We start from the raw sequence: 11809 nt of genomic DNA on the forward strand, positions 1-11809 counted from the left end.
TTTCCCATACAGAAACCATAATGACACACTGCAAATAACTCAAGCTTCACACATATTTGCTCTGACCCAATGTGTGGCAGGGCAATTTTAATCCTAGATTCACCATCCTTACCATTCCCATCACCTTTAATCCTCTCTAGAGTCCAGCATCTACCAAAGCTGTGCTAGTGAAATGTAATCAGGCTGAGAAGAAAATGCACTTTTATTTTAGGAAAATTCATGAGAAATTGGCAGGAAGTTAACCTGAGTGCGACACGTCTGCTCATCCCTTTGTCTCTCCCACAGAGGCCAGGTCACTATGAGGGTTCTGCTGTTCTTGCCAGCCTTCAAGCAATCAACGGCTCCTGTCCAGCAGTGGCTCAAACTCCTGGCCATTCACCCCAGAGACAGAAGCCAGTGGAGGAAGCAGTGATTGTTATTTACTTTTCTTGGCAGGTGGTGACCAGATGGGTATAAATGGGCTGTGGAAAAAGAGAATTCATGGCCAAAAATGGTGGTGCTCTCTGTCCAAAAACTAAGGCCCTATGACCGTGAATGAAGCTGGAGGACAGGTAGGAACAGGTAATGGAAGTTATTTCCAAATCTCTATTCCCTTTTAGACTTTGAATGTTTTGAGTGTTTCATTAAATAGTGTTACAAGTCCACTAAGATTCCACATAAACGTTTAGCCAGCCAACAGTTAAGTCTGTACCTCCCAAGGCAAGTGATGAATGTTGAGATTATAATTGTGAATGGTACAATCTCAAGGTCTAGATGAAGTACAACGTTGAACCGAAAAGGACTGAAAAAGCAAAAGAAGACATTTCCAGAAGAAAGTGCCAAAGTAGGGCTCCAGGCCAATTTGTTGAAGGCCAATTTGTTAAAATTAACTTGATGAATGATCAATTTACTGACTCATTGAGGGTTTTTGCTTATGTTTTAGTTTAATTCTTACCCCTGCTTCTGAACATGACCCTGCCCCTGCAACAAAATAGTCGGGGCCAACTTCAGAGACAGGGACAGGGAAAGTATAGGGTGAAGATGAAAAGAAAACCTTCTAAATATCCTTCCAATTTCACAAATTAGAAATTTGACAAATTGTTTTTCAGTCAATTGACTTACTTCCCCAAAGCACAGCTATCTTCTAATTGTCCCTGATTTCTAGCACAGGTTCCTGCTGCTTTCACGTGCAGTTAAAATAAGGAGGGATGACATTCCCAAGAGCACACACATATGCACACCACAAGGTGACATGTGCACACCTGTATCCACAACGCCCTTCCTGGGTTTCTGTCCAAGGTAAAGAAAGCCTTCTCAAAAGTCATCCCCTTCCTTCATGCTACAATCTTGCCTTATGTTAGGCTACCTTGGGAAAAAAACATCACCAGAATTCTGGTGCTCAGACTTTCAGAGCATGGTAGGTCTTTTAGTCATCGTAATTGAGTAATCAAATTGAAGACTAATCCAACTTGGATCTCCTCTCTAATTTTCTTGGCTGTAAATCTATTCAGGCTGCTGTTAAAAAAACAAAAGCAAAAACAAAAAAACATACATTGGGTGGCTTATAAACAACAGAAAGTTATTTCTCACGGATCTGGAGACTAGGAAGTTTAAAATGAAGGTACTGGCAGAATTGATGTCAGGTGAGGGCTCACTTCCTGGTTCATAGACAGCTGTCTTCTCACTGTGTCCTCAGCCAGTAGCTGGCAAGGGAGCACTGGGGGGCCTCTTTTAGAAGGGCACTAATCCCATGCATGGGGGCTCTACTCTTGTGATCTAATTACTTCCCAGCCTTACCTCCTGATACCATCACATTGAAGATTAGATTTCAGCATATGGATTTTCGGAGAACACAAACAGTCCACTGCTGGTTGGGAGTGCCTATAAAATCATCGGTCTATGCAAGGGACATTGTTTCATCAAGTCTTAAATATTTTCAATGCTACACTCTGCTGCTACAGTTCCCTGGTTTCTTTAGCTGTTACTTGTATTCTTTGTTGCTTGTATCAAAATTGGAGACGTTTGAAAAGATCCTTAAAGGAGTCTGAAAAATTCAAGAGAAAAAGACACAGGAATACAAATTAGAACAACAGTAAAATACTATTTGCAACCTATAACATTGTCAAAGCACATGAAAAGGAACTCTATTGGTATTGGCTCCTAACCATTGGTGAAAACGCAAACTGGCTCAGTGCTTCTGGAATAACATTTGCAAATACATGCTGAGTAGCTTTAAATATCCATTGATCTTCAATTTTTCTTCTAGGGATTTTTCCCAAGGAAATAGAAATGTATGTAAAAGTTATCCTAGTGATGTTTACAATAGAAAAATAGAAAAAATAGTGAAAATAGCTTTAATATCCATCCTTATTAAATTAACTGAATATATTTTGTTACATTTATATGACATATAATAAATACCATGCAAATATTTAAAATTATCAAAATATTTTAAGTAAAGAAAACAATAGATTGTTAATCTATGTATAATACTATAACACTTTCTAGTATAGCATATAGCATGTTAGAAAAAGATCCTTACTTGATATACTAAATTAAATGATAACAATTATTGCTTGGCTAAGAGATTGTAAATGTTTATGCTTTTTCTTCTAGATCTATATTTTCCAGATTTTTGAGTAAATATGTCTTCAGTGAAGGGAGCCTCGTTTTGAATTATTATAATTCTTTTAAAAATAATTTCATAATTTTTCTTGTATAATTTTGTTATACAAAATTAAGAAAGCAAAGGGATTAAAAAAGCAGCCTTATTTTCCTACCAGAAAGAATCCCATTGTACTTTTTCTCTCCCTGTTAAGCACACATCTTCTCTAGAATACAGAAATATTCTAGAGATCACTGATGCATTTGAGGGAAATTGAAAACAAAACAAAACACAACAAACAGAAGCCTTAAACAGTAAAATAACAGCAAACTGAAACTGATTTAAGACAATCAAATAACATCGTTTCCTGTTCATTCTCTAAACACAAGCTTTCTCTCGCTTTGATAGGGACAATGAATCTGGGAAGGGATTGGTGTCCTCTCCTCTTCCCTCCTTTCCTCCCTTTCTCCCTGGCTCCCTTTTAAAAGCAAGTTGCACTGAGCACAGCAGGGAGGTCTGATGGGAGGCACTGGTGGGGCTCCCTGCTGCAGGATGAGAGGATGAAACGCACAGCAGGGGAACAGACACAATGAGCATCAAACCCGTAGCACTGGGAAGGCATAGAGGGGCTGTTAAGGAAAGGGTGCCTATGATGACTATTATTATTTAGTCTTAAAAAACAACACCAAAAATCAAGGCAACCCCTTTTGGAAAACAAATAGGAACACTGAACCAGTGTCACTGGGTTCACAGGCAGCTGCCAGCGCACGCAGCGGCAAGTCAACCAGAAACTCAACTAAGCAGTTTCCAGGATTTCATGGGAAGGATGACGATTCCTGAGAGTCTGTGCTCCCCTCTAGGGAAATGGGCCACTTGGGCCCCAGATGTGCGGGTCTTTTCCGGACTCAGGCCTGCGTCAGCATCCCTGGCCCGGGAGCCTGCCCCCTCATCATTGCATAAGAGTCTGTGCGGCCTCGCAGCTGGCGCGCTTGTCATCGGCGCCCCCTGCTGGACACACACAGAAATGGCGCCTTCGCAGCCATCTCCTTGCCCCAGGCTGTCTCCACTTTTAGGACGTTATTTTCTCCCTGTGCCACCGTGAGAGGGAAATTTTCTACAGAGAAGGAAAAGAAAGGAACCTTACCATCGGAGCACAAAGCATACCCTGGAGCCCCAGCCAATATATGATTTCCATGGAAGGAAGGGCTGATTCTCAGCAGTTTGTTCACACGGGCTCCAGTCTCGCACCTGCAGGACGGAGAGGCCAGGCCTCAGTCTGACCAAGCAGAGAAGGGACCAGATAGGATTTCTCAGTGCGTGGAGGAATGTGAAGGGGCAGGACTTGCAGTCTTCTCATGCTTTTAACTCTACATCCTGTCACAGAAGCAGAAAGACCCGGAGAAGGCCGGGATGTCCTAAATTTCCTTCTCTTCTACTTACTAATTAAACATCCCAGCAAACTGCCTGTCACATGTCTAGAATTGCATCGGCCTCTCTTGAAGTGTAAGCTGTTACCCTCACCTTGCCATACAAATTTTAGAGATATTCAGACCTGCCTCAAAATCTTCTCTGCCCAAGCGTTAGGACTCCTGAACTGGGGTGGGCAGCAGCCTCACAGTTTCTCAAACCACCATGCATGCTCCCTAGACAAAGGTGGAACCATTCTTGTTCAGCTGAGAGAAAGTTAGTCATGCTACCGTTTTCTCTTTGCTCAGTTTGAGTCAGATGTGCCACATCTCTCGCCTGAGCAGCGGCTAAGTTTGTGGTCAATGAGGATGAGCAGAGATGGAAGGGCTGTTAGTCCTGTGCAGGCCAAGGGATCAGGCCTGTTGGGAGGCTCGCGTAAGAGCAGTCCCTCTGAAGTGTTCAGGAAAGCCATGACTTTAAACCTCATCTTCTCATGGTTCTCAATCTCAGCTGCACTTTTGAATCACCCAAGGAGCTTTTAAAAATCATTGATGCTGGCTGGGCGTGGTGGCTCACGCTTGTAATCCCAGCACTTTGGGAGGTCGAAGCGAGTGGATCACCTGGGGTCAGGAGTTTGAGACCAGCCTGGCCAACGTGTTGAAACGCCGTCTCTACTAAAAATACAAAAATTAGCCGAGAGTGGTGGCAGGCGCCTGTAATCCCAGTTACTCAGGAGACTGAGGCAAGAGAATCACTTCGACCTGGGTGGCGGAAGTTGCAGTGAGCCGAGATCACACCATTGCACTCCAGCCTGGGGAACAAGAGCGAGCCTTGTCTCAAAAATAAATAAATGAATGAATGAATAAATAAATAAATAAATACATAAATAAATAAATAAAATTAAATAAAAATCACCGATGCTCAGGCACTGCGCCAGATTCATTCATTTGGAATCTCTGGAGATGGGGCCAGGGCACTGCATCTGTTTTTTGGTTTTTTTTTTAAGATTCTCAGATGACTAAAATCATCAGCCAAGATTGAGAACCACTGCCTGCATCTCTGTCTCCCCAGCTTGTAGGGTGTGACCTTAAACAAAGTAGGAGTTCATTAATGTTCGATGAACGCATGAGTGAGTGAATACATAAATGAGTGAATGAAGACTGGGAAGGGCAAAAACAGATGAATAATCATTTATGACAAATATGGAAAAAATTGTGATAAATTAATTAATTACTAACTAAAAGTGAGCCACACAATAATAGCAGTCACCAAACTAGAGGTGGACCACTCAGTGGATAGGCTGAAGTGGGCCACTATCTAACATTGATAGGAAAAGGCCTCAAAGGGACCTGTGTTTATTGTTGGAATTGGTCTGGTAAAATTCTCCCTTTGGAAGGCAGCAGGACAGGGAGGAGGCAGACATTGAGGAAGTAGTTGAACTCATGTAACTGACTAAGAAGAGGATGGCAGTGTTGCCTGTGTTTCAGGGAGTCAGGCCCACAGAGGCCCCTGCTGTGCACACAGAGCATATGGAACTCAGAGTGCCCTGGGGTGACCGAAGCAGAGACCAAGATGCCATGTACTTGGAGAAGGTAGGACACAAACCCACCGAAGAGGCTCAGGAACAAGAATACATATGTGAGAAGTCTAGACAAGTCCAGTCTCTCGCCCGAACTAGAAGATGAACCCTTTGAGACCAGAAATAATATCTTTCTCAGACTTTTTCTGAAAAGTTTCTATTTCTCCAAGTATACGGGAAGGGACTGGCTTCTAAAATAAGTGTAAGCAAGAAGGGAACCAACAGAAAAATTAAGGACAGTGTATTAGTCAGGGTTCTCTAGAGGGACAGGAATAATAGGATAGATGTATATATGAAAGGGAGTTTATTAAGGAGTATTGACTCACATGATCACAAGGTGAAGTCCCACAACAGGCCATCTGCAAGCTGAGGAGCAAGGAAGCCAGTCCAAGTCCCCAAACCTCAAAAGTAGGGAAGCTGACAGTACAGCCTTCAGTCTGTGGCTGAAGGCCTGAGAGCCCCTGGCAAACCACTGGTATAAGTCCAACAGTCCAAAAGCTGAAGAACCTGGAGTCTGATGTTCGAGGGCAGAAAGCATCCAGCATGGGAGAAAGATGAAGGCCGGAAGACTCGGTAAGTCAAGTCCTTCCATGTTCCTCTGTCTACTTTTATCCTAACTGCACTGGCAGCTCATTTGACAGTGCCCACCCAGATTGAGGGTGGGTCAGCCTCTCCCAGTGCACTGACTCAAATGTTAATTTCTTTTGACAACACCCTTACAGACACACCCAGGAACTTTGCATCCTTCAGTCCAATCAAGTTGACACTCAAATATTAACCATCACAGACAGAATGCAAATTCAATGAGTTTGCAAATTGGTATAAGATTCATACAGTGAGAGGCGGCAACCATCTGGGCCAGGATATGGCTGAAGCCAAGTGGTTAAGTCATGCCCAGAAGAAAAATCAGTCACAGGGTAGGACTAGGTTGGCTCTCAAGGAATTGTATCTCCAGGGTTTCAGCTCATCAATTTTCACAAACAACTAATATGGTTTCCTTCTTTATTGTTAGAGTCTCCATATTCAAAATAGAATTAGTAACAGAGTTTCTCTCCAAAGCTGGCACAAAGAAATGTATCTTATTGCCCACTACACAAAGGTTTGCTTTATAATTCTAAAGATTCAAATCTCTCCCTAGCTAATATTTCAAATGCAGCTGGTTTGCTTACTGCTTTGGAGTTGTCAGCTAAAAGCCAAAGTTCTGGGAGAGTTATTTTTCTACCCTGGGGGAGGCAGGAGACTTCTGGTGATACTCACACATGTCCTTTAATTTGCCAAAAATTACTAGCTTGATTCAGCCTAATTATTACATAATTCCTCCATTGTTATAATACAAATTATGAATGCTCATATGACGCGAAGCATCTTCCTTCCCCTAGCATTGGCCTAACCAGGCCCAAGAGACCCAGGGGATGTTGAAAGCACAGTTAGCTTTCTCCCTACTTCCTGGTTACACATCTTTCCTAACTTGCTGGTTACTTTTTAAAAATTCCTCTTGAATTAGGTCCAGAGTGACAGATGAATCTGGAAAAAAAGAGTGAAGGGTTAGAGGCTAGTACACATGTCATCCAGTACTGGTGCCCTCTAGCCAGCTAGATGGTCAAAGCTCTCCTGTGGGATGTTAGTTGTGAATCTTTGGTGGTCCTTGACCAGCAGCTCCCTGGAAGTGGGAAAGGTGTATTGCCTGTCATCTGACAGTTGGGTGTGACGCCCAGCTCAGCCATTGGACTCACAGTACTCCACCCATCTCTTAGCAGCTGCTGTGAACTACATGTCTATGTTCCCCCAGAATCATATATGGAAGCCTAAGTCTCCCCAGTATGATGGTATTTGCAGGTAGGGCTTTTGGGAAGGAATTAGGTCATGAAGGTAGAGTCCTCGTGAATGGGATTAGTGCCCTTATAAAAGAGATGGATGAATGAATCACTGAAGAAAATGTGCATGCTCCCTCTCTTTCTCTCTCTCTCTCTCTCTCTAATATGTTAAGTAAAAGATACAGAAAGACAAAAACTCTATGGTGTTGTTCACACATTGAATCTAAAAAAGTCAAACTCACAGAAACACAAAGCAGAAGGTGGTTGCCAGGAATGCTGGGGGTCTGAAGGAAATGGGGAGATGTCTGTTAATGACTACAAATTTTTTCAGTTATAAGATGAATAAGTTCTAGAGGCCTAATATATACCATGGTGACTATAGTTAAGGTAAAATTGAAATTTTCTAGGAGAGTAGATCTTAAGTATTTTCATCACAAATTTTAAAAAGGTAACCAAGAGAGGTGATGGACATGTTAATTCACTTCATTGTGACAATCACTTGGTGATGTGCTTTGGATCTGTGTCCCCACCAAATCTCATGTCGAATTGTAGTCCCCCATGTTGGAGGTGGAGCCTGATGGGAGGTAGTTGGATCATGGGGGCAGATTCTCATGAATGATTTAGCACCATCCCCTTGGTGCTGTTCTTGTGGTGATGTATTAGTTCGTTCTCATGCTGCTAATAAAGACATTTCAGAGACTGGGTAATTTATAAAGGAAAGAGGTTTAACGGACCCACAGTTCCACATGGCTGGGGAGGTCTCACAATGATGGCAGAAGATGATGAGGGAAGAGCAAAGTCATGTCTTATATGGCAGTAGGCCAGAGAGCTTGTCCTGGGGAACTTTCATTTATAAAACCATCTGATCTTATGAGATTTATTCATCATCATGAGAATAGTATGGGGGAAACTGCCCCCATGATTCAATTAGTCTACCCAGCCCCACTCTTGACATGTGGGGATTATTACAATTCAAGGTGATATTTGGGTGGAGACACAGCCAAACCATATCAGACGTGAGTGAGTTCTCATGAGATCTGGTTGTTTAAAAGTGTGCAGCACTTCCCACCCCTATCTCTCTCTTGCTCCTGCTCCTGCCATGTGAGGTGCCTTGCTCCCCCTTTGCCTTCCATCATGACTGGAAGTTTCCTGAGGCTTCCCCAGCAGCAAAAGCCGCCATGCTTCCTGTACAGCCTGCAGAATCATGAGTCAATTAAACTTTTTTTTTAATGTAAATTACCCAGTCTCAGTTATTTCTTTATAGCAATGAGAGAATGGACTAATACACTTGGCAATGTACATGTATATCATCACATTGTACACTTTAAATATATACAGTGTTTGCCAATGATAACTCAGTAAAGCTGAAAAAAATAAAATGTGAATGAAGTCAAATAAATAGAGAGGTAAAAGAAGTAGACACAAGAGAGTGTGTGTCTCCTTGCTGTCCCTCTCTGCTCTCCACTGTGTGAGGATGCAATGAAAAGATGGCCATCTGAAAACCAGAAAGCAGGTCCTCACCAGACGTCCGATCTGCTGGCACCTCTATCATCTTGATTTCTCAGCATCTAGAACTGGGAGAAATAAATTTCTGTGGTTCAAGCCACACAGTCTATGTGGTATTTTGTTACAGCCGCCCAAGCTGACTAAGACAGGGTCATATTGTGGCTCCAGGCATTTCCCATGAGTGAGTCTTTTTTCCAGATTATGTCAAGTCAACTCCTCACTGTGTTCACACTTCTGAAAATCTCAGTCCTTTTCCCTGTTGAGATGAGAAGAACCTTGCTCTTTAATGCCTCTCATTCTGCTATGTGGGGCTTGTGCACATGACCTCTCGCCTTTTGACTTTTCAGATATCTCTCATAATTTAGTCCATATGTTCTCCATATACCAGAACATACAGGCCAGACTCTCTCAAGAGTTTCCTTCAAACCCCTCTCACCTGGGCTTAAGCAGCGGGGTGGGGGCAAATGCACTCATCCCTTTCCCTGTGTTGTGAGGATTCAGACAACACAAAAACTAACTTCAGATACGTTCTCCAGACCTTTCTACCTTATTTCTCATACAAGTTGCAAATGAGGTCTAGCACCTCACTTTAGAATATCAAGGGTGCTTGGCACCTACTGTAATTTAAAAATATTTCTATAATTCTTTTATACTCCTCCCTTTAAGAAGTAGAGTCTAATTCCCTTAACTTTGAGTATAGACTGGTCTTGGTAAATTGCTTTTAGCAAACAGAATATAAAGGAAATGATGTATGAGACTTCTAAAATTAGCTGGTAAAAGGCCTTTTGACTTCTTGGTTGCTCTCTTTTTCTATTTTAGATCATTTGTTCCAGGAGAAGCCAGATGCCATGTCTTGAGGACAGTCAACCCTCTGGGAAGGTTCCTATGGTAAGGAACCAAGGCTCCTAGAAATAGCTTCTGAGTGAGCCACCTTGAGAATGGATTGTCCAGCCCCAGTCAAAGTTTCAGAGACGACTGTAGCCCCTGCCAATGTCTTCACCACAACCTCATGAGATCCCAAGCTACAACCACTCAGTTAAGTTATTCCAAAATTCCTGACTCACAGAAATTGAGATACAGGAGAGGTCACAGTTAAGATCTTGATGTTCTATCTTCACCCATAATATAGGAGCTTCACCTTTTGAGAAGCACCAGGGAGAGCTAGCTGCCTGTGCCTGGTGGAAGCTGCCCATGCCCCACTGATACCCCACAGTACTTCCTGTTCTGCTCAGTACTCCTGCTTCTTTCTGCAAACGACTGTGATTCTCCACCTGGGAGCTTCCTCTGGCCACAGGAGCCTGCTCACCTGAATGGGACACCCCAGCAGTGCTGATGAGTTACAGCTTCCAGGAGCAGCTCTCCTCCAGCAAAGGAAAGGGTTGGCAGAAAAGTACTTCAGCTGCCTTTGCTAGTGTGTGGGACAATGTTAAGACATGCTCCACACAGTAATGCAGGGGTCCCAGCAAGATGGAGCCCCAATTGTCCACAGTAGTAACTTGCCAGTAGATGCCTTCATTGACTTTCTTCCCTACTGTGCCTTTCTTCCCACTCTCCTGCCAGTGCTTCCTGGAATCATCTCCCTCATCAATCATTTGTTCCAAAATTCTGTCTGAGTCTGTTTCTGAGGAAACCCAACCTGAGTCATCATCCCTCTTCCCCCCCTCACACTTTCTTCACTGGGGGAGGATGGATTGAATTGACTGGCAAATTTTGGAGGAGTTTGCATTGGAGTGCGTGACTCAGCTGAGGTTGGGCTGTGTTTTTTCAGAGAAAAGTACATTCAGATTCAATGTGTATCCTGTCTTCAGGAAGCCCCATGCTCTGTTCATCTTAGCATGATTACTAAGCTACACTGTGCCCTTTCAAGGGGAAGGCCTGAGATTTGCAGTTGGCAAGCTCAGTGGGAGTTGGATGTTTTATGTAATCTGATTGTGGATATAGATCAATCCATGCTTTTCAATTCAGTCCTCTCTCTAATAAACTGCTCTTATGAGCCCCGTTTGTCTAATTCTTATCTATTTTCTTAAGTTGTTTTAGCGTTCAGTAAAGAACAGCATTTTTTTAAATTTGTGATCTAAAACTTCAAGTACATGTAAAACATAGGAGGAACAAAAACTCGAATATATAAGCCATTTCAAATGACCTACAAGATTCATTGTAGAACCTTATGCCTATCAGCAGGTTTTTGTTTGTAAAAGGAAGACTCAATAATCTTCAGTAAAGGATCATCTTAACTGTCTCAGGTAACCAAGGCCTATGAAAAACTGAAAGGGGAAAATCATTTACATGACAAGAAACAAGTGTGTAAGTCATGCACATTTGCATCTAACGTTGTTAGCATAACTCTGGTTCATAGTTCTGGAATGATGTCAGGATTTTTAGCTTCATGAAATGAAACATTTCTTTTCTTGGTGTGATTTTTTTTTTTTTTTTTCCCGCACAGAGAAAAGTCCTTAGTCACAAGTTTCTGAGTATTTTTTAGTCAAGATGGTGTTTAGCGTTTACTTTTTAGCTGCATTAAGCTAAATTCTACTGCACTCCCACACATCCCCACTACCATTTCCTCCCGATCACCAAGTAATTAGAAATGATAGATAAATGGATAAGAAGTTTTTTAAAATAAAAAGAATGTTGCCCACTCAAAATTTATATTTTCTTTGAAAGAAATGGAACAGAAATGCACACTAGAAACTACAGTGGAATCTGTGGACATATTGGCTTAGAGGAACAGAAGCAAGCATTTGAGTTCTGTGGCATGATGGAGACCAAATACACCCTGCAGAAAGTAGAGAATATAAGCTAAAGTCATTGAGCCAAGTTGGAGGCTAGGGTGGAATTCTTCCTCCTATAAAAGATGCCTTCACCCGACATCAGGCAGAGACAGGAGCCTGCTCACTGTCAAGGGCTATGACTTGTGGA

Source organism: Theropithecus gelada, chromosome 4 (assembly GCF_003255815.1).
Source record: "Theropithecus gelada isolate Dixy chromosome 4, Tgel_1.0, whole genome shotgun sequence".
Taxonomy (NCBI): domain Eukaryota; kingdom Metazoa; phylum Chordata; class Mammalia; order Primates; family Cercopithecidae; genus Theropithecus; species Theropithecus gelada.